At 38.7% G+C, this 6,504-nt stretch overlaps 1 pseudogene across 1 annotated transcript; it reads right to left on the bottom strand.

Moving 5' to 3' along the window:
• Window positions 1-1,133: 1,133 nt before the first annotated feature.
• LOC149204365 (beta-amylase 1, chloroplastic-like) lies at window positions 1,134-6,068 on the bottom strand (annotated as a pseudogene). The gene is made up of 5 exons (XR_016251769.1): window positions 5,838-6,068; window positions 4,909-5,678; window positions 4,573-4,771; window positions 2,106-2,216; window positions 1,134-1,941 (listed from the first exon to the last, which is right to left on the bottom strand). The product of XR_016251769.1 is annotated as a beta-amylase 1, chloroplastic-like (transcript).
• Window positions 6,069-6,504: the final 436 nt, after the last annotated feature.

Raw genomic sequence — 6,504 nt, 5'->3', positions numbered from 1 at the left:
ACCTGGAAAAAGCAATAAAGGCCTTGTGCGTTGGGGCACTGAAGGAGAATTGTCAATATGTCAACTACAAAATATATCCATCCCATGTTATTAATTTATTTTTGCACACAACTTAGAAACTAATTAGAAGCATATGCTAACAATAACATAGACAAACTTTAATGTACATTTTGCTGAATTTAACAATAGTATTGGCTTATTAGATTCTGTTTGGAACAACTTAGTAAATGAAACTGAAAGAGTTTTATATGCTATTTATGTTTTTTATTACAAACAATTAAACTGAAACATTAAAAAATTGTAAAAAACTTATAAAATTTGTTTAACAATTGCTTGATTGTTTAGAAAAATGTTAAAATATTATAAAATTGGTTTAACGAGTGAGTGATTGTCTAATCAGGTACAAAAATAATTTAACTCTACCAAGAATAAAGATAAAAATAATGCATGGAAAGTACCATTAATCATTGTTTTTTTAATTAATCTAGGAGAATCGGTAGTTGGTGAGAGTTATCCTGAACAGACCAGGATCAAATCTGACTGGCTGCCACTATACTGCCACTATATACGTAAGCTACGTGCAACGGCCTGCAATCTGAGGGCCTCTGTTGCTCATTGTGTGTGATTTATGTAGGGACGAATGGATAGCTCGATAGATTATAGTTCATAAAAACTCGACAGTCACGAATGGTGTTCATTTCTAGTCTTTTCCACCTGGATTTTGGTCTTTTCCATACCTGGATTTTGTGCATTTTTTTAAGTTATGAAGTATGAACAAAAATAAGGAACTTACTAAAACACTTGTATTAACCCTGGCACGCCATAAATTGAATTCTGGAGGTATTAAATTGATCATAGCTATGTAGCTGCAGTGATCTTATTGAAACACCTCTTCAAATCAAAATATGAAGTCCTGTTACTGCAATAAAGGCTAATTATACTGAGTTAGAAATCATGTTAATGTCATAAGGATTAATTATACTGCTTTGGCATAGCCATTAAAAGCCTGTCTTTGGGCAAATTTTACATGGAGTAGGATATATACAGGAACCAATTAATTTAATTCCACCAATAAATATTGTTTACATTCAGATTTTGCTTGCTGCGAAAAAAAACGTATACTTTAGGCCTAATTATGCAAGAGTGCAGCAGCCTTTTGGATCAATGGGCTGTAGCATGGACAAATGAGTCTGTATCTCTATGTTCTTGCTCCCATGAATTTGAGGTCGCCCCTCCTTGTGCCATTTTCGTAACAAATGAGACAAATAAGCTCCAATTTTCACGCTGGAACAAATGTTGGCTCATTCTCAAATAAGTGAATGCACACATTGGTTCAACTGCGGTGTTTTGACCATCTTCTGGTAGTCGGAGACTGGCATTCCCAATGATCTGATTGTGTGCACCTTGATCAAATCTTGGAAGAGCATTCTCCCCTACAAGAGGGACCCCAGCCTTCCTAGTTGCAAGGATGACTTGTTTGATCATGTTCTCTGGCGAGCACTGTGCATCTCCTGGTTGTTCCCAATCCTTCATCTCAATGCAAGTAAAATTGAAAATCACCCCATGTCTTGCAAACATGGAAGCTATAGGCTGATACCCATCTCTGAATCTGGTATTATAATATCCAGCAGTAAGTTCAGGGGCATGAGATCTGGTTCCATAATGCCAATGAATACCAGCCACTTTCCCATAAAGCTTGGTGTCAGTGCCACGGAAAATGGCTTCAGCTGCTCTTAGGATTCTCTCTCCATGATCAAGAAGCATACCAGAATACCACTTCAGAAAAAACTCACCATAAGGACAGTTCCAGCCACCATCTCTGCGAAAAAATGGGGTGTCCTCAGGCTAGTTGTTGTAGTGACCTGCATCACTTGGACCTCCATTACCCCATTCCTTCTTGCCAGCAGCTTCAGCTGTGGCTCTAAGATTAGAGATCATAAACTGCAATATAGGGATGCCCAAACTAGTTACTAAATGGGATTTGACCTGAATGGCCTAAAAAAACTAAACCCAAATACCAGCTATAATATTATGTGTGTTTGTATAAAAAGGGTAGGATGCAGTTCTGTTAACCAGAGGAAAATTTAAAAGATAAATGTTTATACCTTATCATAGCACTGAAATGCTCCAATCCCCGGGAATCTCCATGTACCATGACTCTCAGGATAAGATGGATACCGCAGCTCTCCTGCAGGACCCATTCCCACTTGAATTTCCTGTATTATGATGGACAAATTACACCCATGATAGACAAATTTTAAATTCTACGTTCAAATTCTAGGCTTGCTTTAACATCCAACCAAAAGCACATTACTTAAAACAACAGTCAGTGTTGGTATTTAGAGCCCATAGATTTCATAAACAAGAAAGAAAATGTACACAAGAAACAGATACTAAATCAACACAAGTAGACACAGAATTTTTTACGTGGTAAAACCTTGACAGTGTGTCAAGGAAACCTCCATGGGTCAAGGGATTGGAATTCTTATTATTCAGGGTCATCAATCACTCTCTAACAATACAACAAGCCTCTCAGGCAACATCATTTTAATAGGAAGACATTGTTACATAACTTCCTAAATTACAGTATAATTACATTTACAACTTATTCTTTTAATGGTGGTCATTACTAAGACTCAGTTAGAAATGGTAGGCATTAGGGTCAATAATATTTCAAGAAAAACAAGGCATGGTGATAACAAGCTTGCTTAATACAGATTAGGGAATTTGGACATAAAAAGACTAAACTCGTAACTCAGACTTGTAGCATTCAAAACACATACATGTGGTCGAGGCTCATCGAACAAGTTGGGCACTAGTTAAAACATTTTCAACGTAAGTGTATTGCATTCTAGTAAATGCAAATAGGGAAAAAACATATTGAGATGCTTCATAAGAGGAAGCATATGGAACAGACAGTTTTAATACCAATGCTCAAGGCTTTTAACCTACAACACAAATACAAAACAAACCAGATTACTTTGTCCAAGCTGGATAGATGCATCATCGTATCTTTAGAACAGGATATATCATACATCAAGAAAATTACTTCTAAGACATATAGCTAAAACCTGTATGGATACATAGAAAAGAAGCCCTGATCATAAAAGTTGGGACCAAAACAGGTTATAGTATTTTTTAAGACATATAACTAAAGCCTGTATGGATACATAGAAAAGAAGCCCTGATCATAAAAGTTGGGACCAAAACAAGTTATAGTATTTTCAGCCCAAAGATATGTCTCGTAGAAAATTCATAAAGACAAGTTTGGTTATGGTAATTGCTCATAAGCCATCATTTATAGCCACATGAAAAAAGAAGCTCTAATCATAAAAGATGGGGCTACATAGAAATATTTGGGTCATCCAATCTCCGCGCCAGGATGCGCAATAGCAATGTGTAAGCTATGTACCAGAGACAATCTATATCCAACCTCTGTTAAAAAGAGGGTTGGGGTAAAGAGTAAACAAACTCTGGTAAAAATTAAAAAATGAGGTTGGGACAAACATCTGTTGTGAAAATGAGGCCAAAGGTACAACAAGAGGCTGGCGACAAACAAATCAATACCATAACTCCGTGGTAAAAATGAGGTGCAAGTTGCAACATGGAGCATATTAGAGCTATCTAAGACTCCTATTCTAAGAGTGAGCATGATTAGACCAAGCATATACCCAATAATTGAGGCCTAGAGAATTTGGATCAGGCAAAATAGAGAAAATATGGTTGACAGGAGTTTGACTAGATGATAAAGCAGGGGTCTTTCAAACCTAACAATGTCTTGAATTTCCAATAAACAAGTTTTCCAACTCATGGCCCATTTTACTTGTTCAAAGATCGGGGCCAAGTACAAATCTTGGGTGAATTGGTAGATACTTAACCCACTGCTTCTCAATCGCAGGATCTTTTGATTTGAGATAGTATGGTGATCTTTGTGTGGAGAACCTAGGTTTGAATCTCCCATGAACAAGGTTTAAATCTCTCAGAAACAAGCTTTCCCCACCATGAACAATATTCTTTCAAAGCTAGGTGTAAATCCTAGGCAAATTTGGCAGAATAGATATCCTATCTGGGACTTGTCAGACGTAGGGATCTTTCATTTTGGTCAAAGATAGAGATATTTGAGTTCTTGACCAAGTCTGATACAGATATCCAAAACACAAGTGGGTTCATGGAAAACTAAGGAGCATCGAGTTAATTTTGAGGCTTGAGCAACTAAGAAAAACAGAGAGATTGTGGAAGGCAAACAAGCGCATAATTAAGTTCGATCCACGAGAAACTAATAAGCGGAGGAACAGCGAGCAGAATTAAGCTTGAGCCTTTTAACAATGTAAATGCATTTTCAAATAAGACACAAATTTCCAAAAGTTACTGAGAGAAAAAATAATTGAGAAAATAACAAGACAGGTTACACCTCAAAATTAATATCAAATTACAGAATCTCAAGAGATTGGAGCTATGCTCTCTTTTATCATGACAGCTAGATGCATTTCTATTTTAAAAATGGGAGGGAAAAGCTTAGATGTACCCTGTGACCAAACAACTAGCAACACGGTAAAACTAGTTAAAACTTACCACAATGGTTTCCCCCAAAAGATCCTTGAAACTCGTCATGTAATCAGCGTAGCATTGGACAGGCGTTCTTCCCTTCAAAATTGGGAGATTATCACATCCCAACGAAATATACTCATAGTTTCGCCTGCCCCATTGGTCTGTGTAGACCAGATCATTATCTCGGTCTATTTCTTCAACAACCCACTTAGGCAATGGAATACTGCACAATTACAAAGCACATAAACACTCAATTCCTGAACCATTATGAGGCCTAAAACAACATAATTTTCACTTTAATAAATTGGACTTTCACAGAAGAAATAATTGAGTTTTATACGGAAAATTTAGCGTTCATACTTGGCAGAATCCCCAACATTTCCTCCACACTGGTGAAATGACATTACAGCCTGGACTTTCAATCCATGGCTCTTCACCATTTCCAACAGCTCTCTGTATCCAGACCAGTTATACTGCCCTGGAGCCTCTCGTTCAACAAGACCCCACCAAACATCCATCATAACTCCCTCAACACCAGCACTCTTCAACGCCTGAAGACAGATTCATAGCCATCTGTCTATGGACGCTATTGTTATGGTTTATGCTATCCAGAGGGAGCATAACAAATACAGGGACTCCCCCAGCTCTATGCCTTTTCACAGCACCCACAGGTAATACATGCACTTTTTCTTCGTAACTCTGCTCAAATTGGGCACCAAGTCCAGCTTCCCAATCGGTGGCAGGAGCCAGAGTTTGGGACTCAAAGGACTTGTAGGCCACCGATAAGTCAGACCGAATATGGCCATTTTGTCCTCTTGGACTATGAACAGGCCTTCTCCATCCATCATTGGCAGAGGGTGAAGAACTACATGAGCTTACAGCAGAAGAAGAAACTTGCAGTCGATGTATAACAAAATCTACTTTAGGTCTCCGGGTTGTACATTTCAGACCTGAAGCAGGACTCCATTGAGCTGATACAATTCTTCCCGCCTCATCTAAACAACAATCAGAACAGGTCTCCGAATATGAAAGTTTTTCAGCTGTTAAAATACTTCCACACGAGGAGCCAATTTGATGTGGCATTCCCATCGACATGCTGACAAATTCTGAGAATCGCAGAACAAAATCCACTGAAAATAGCAGAGCAGAAAACAATCAATACCGCAAATATTTATGTCAGGGTATGCACAACGTTTTTATATTGCAGATGAATACTGCATGGAAGCATCATCGCGAACAATGACCGATACCGAACGAACTCGTTGAATCATTGGATGGACGGTACTCACCAAGGCAAACAAAGAGAACTCCCAAAGGCTTGGAGGTTGCAGATGAATCAGACGCCATGGACCTCAATGCTTCTCTTCGTCCTCCTGGTGCTCCTCTTCGTCCTCCTGGTCTGCTGCAAGTTCGGATTAAACCTGCAAACTTTTGGCCTGAAATGAGATGATAAGTTGTGCTAAAAATGGGTGAAGGTGCAACAATTTGGGAGGGAGAAGCTTTCAGAGAAAAGAATGAACTGCGAAAGAATGGGCAATGAATGAGGCTGCACACCATCAACTTCATCTGCTACGCATGCAGGGAAGAAAGACACGAAGAGTCTCTGCGAAGAGTCTCATCGCCTCATCGCCAGCAGAAGAGTCTCATCGCCAGCAGGCAGTTTCTGCGAAGAGTCTCATCGCCAGCAGGCCAGGCCTGGCCTTTCATGGCCCATTACCATGGGAAAAAATCATTTTTCTATGAAAAAACAGACTAAACGAACGGTAGAAAACACCCCAATCATCTAACACACAGAATCAATGGCTCAGGATCGCACACGTCACATTTTAGGAATGTCTTTCTCAGAGGGAACGCCTTACGGCGTAATTACGCATCTATTGGAAAATGTTTTTAAATAATGAAAATGCAAATCCTTAGATAGTCTAATTTGAAGTTCAAGATGTTTTTGAACTTGAC

The sequence above is a fragment of the Pinus tabuliformis genome, chromosome 1_2 (assembly GCF_031772625.1).
Source record: "Pinus tabuliformis cultivar Carrire ecotype Pingquan chromosome 1_2, CPIR1, whole genome shotgun sequence".
Classification (NCBI taxonomy): domain Eukaryota; kingdom Viridiplantae; phylum Streptophyta; class Pinopsida; order Pinales; family Pinaceae; genus Pinus; species Pinus tabuliformis.
The sequence above is the reverse complement of the archived record's forward strand: the minus strand, read 5'-3'. Positions and strand labels throughout refer to the sequence as shown.